Source organism: Propithecus coquereli, unplaced genomic scaffold (genome assembly GCF_000956105.1).
Source record: "Propithecus coquereli isolate 6110/MARCELLA unplaced genomic scaffold, Pcoq_1.0 Scaffold32, whole genome shotgun sequence".
Lineage (NCBI taxonomy): Eukaryota > Metazoa > Chordata > Mammalia > Primates > Indriidae > Propithecus > Propithecus coquereli.
In genome coordinates this window covers 10342679-10344507 of record NW_012148841.1, presented here as the reverse complement: position 1 = coordinate 10344507, position 1829 = coordinate 10342679, and positions in this window count along the sequence as shown.

Sequence of the window (1829 nt, the reverse complement as noted above, 5' to 3'; positions counted from 1 at the left end):
TTCATTTACCTAACAAGACCACCTTTGCTGTCTACTCAAGCCTCTTCTTCTCTCCCTCCCCAAACCTGTTTTTCTGCTTTGGAGCCCCCATTCTTTAAAAACATCTGTATCTCATTGAAGAGTTGAATCTTCATTTTTGAGGGTTCTCATGTATACACATCAAAATAAATTTATATAGCTTTTCTCTTATTAATCTGCTTTATTGTGAATTGATTTTTTTCAGGGAAACTTCTAGGGGCAAAGGAGAAGCTTTCACTTTGCCCCAATACCTTACATTAAGTTCAGAAAATTCTTACTCATTATTACTTTAAATATTTCTTCTATCTCATTCTATATTTACACTCCTTCTGGTATTCCTATTATGTGTATGTCATAGCTTTTGATATCAACCCAATTTTTGGATGTTCTTTTTAAAAAATTGTCTATCATTTTCTTTACATCTCAGTTAAGGCAGTTTCTAATGACCTTTCTTCATGCTCATTGATTCTTTTCTTGACTATGTTCAATCTACTAATGAGCCCATCTAAAGTGTTCTTTACTTCTGTCATAGTGTTTTTGATTTCTAGCATTTTATTTTGATACTTTCTGAGTTGCCATCTCTCTGCTTACACATTCATTTGTTTTTGCATGTTGTCTACCTTTTTCACTAGAGCCCTAAACATATTAATCATAGTTTTTTTAAACTCACTGTGTGATAATTCTAATATCTGTATCATATCTGACTCTGGTTCCAGTGCTTATTCTGTCTCTTCAGATAGTGTTTTGTCTTGTAAGTTTTTCATTGAATATCACCTAATAAGAGTTGAAGTAAATAGGATTTTAGTGTGAGATTTTATGTTAATCTGGCTAGAAGCTAGGCCATGTTTAATGCCATTTTTAGTTATCTTCTTTTCTCTGTTTTCTTTTGGCTTTCCCTAGAATTCCTTTTTGATAGAGTCAGTGCCTTGCAGCTCTTTTAGCCTTAATTCATTCTTATTATACTAGAGTATTGTTTGAGTAGTGAGGTGTGGAGGTGTGGAGGATGGAAAGCATTCTATAACTTTATGATTAAATCTCAGTCTTTTCACAGTCCTGTGTTCCTGGTTTTTGATTTTCACAATTGTTTTATTTAGTGGTACAAGTTTCTTTTTTTACCCTTATGTGAGACAATATGGCTAGAGGGTGTTGGAGTCTGAGAAATACCCTTTTCACAGGTGGAATAAATCTCTGGTAATAGTCTTTTCCCTTAGAGAGCCAGCCTTTGTTATGGAGACTACTGTGGCATATTTCACAATGATTACTCTTTATTTTTCACTGCTAGAGAGATGTTGGAATCTTTCATTCTTCCTAGTTATAAACTCTAATGGTGTTCCTGGAGGTAAAACTCATGAATATGTGGGGACCCTCTTAAAATTGTAGCTCCTAGTAGTTTCTCACTCTCATGCTAGTCCACACTCAGACTCCAACAGTTTGTCAAAATTATCATTTAAGTATGACGTAGTCTATGGCTCCAGCACTCTTCTCCAGGTTAGCAGATCTGAGCCGTGTGCCTCTCTGGATTCTTCTGTCTCTCCATATTTCAGTGTGTCAACTGGCCATGCCTGCAACCTCAGTTCTCATATGAGCCCAAGAAAAGTTGATTTTCAGTTCATTAGTTGTAAGGAGAGTAGTGACAAGTTCTGTTTTTTTTCCGTATCAGAACTGAAATCGGAAGAGGTTTTTGATTTAATTTTGAAATAATTTTAGATTTAGAAAAAAGTTGCAACTACATTTCTCAAATATCTTCAACAAGATTCTCCAAATGTTAACATTTTCCCCCATTTGCATTGTCATTTTTTCTATTTCTCTAT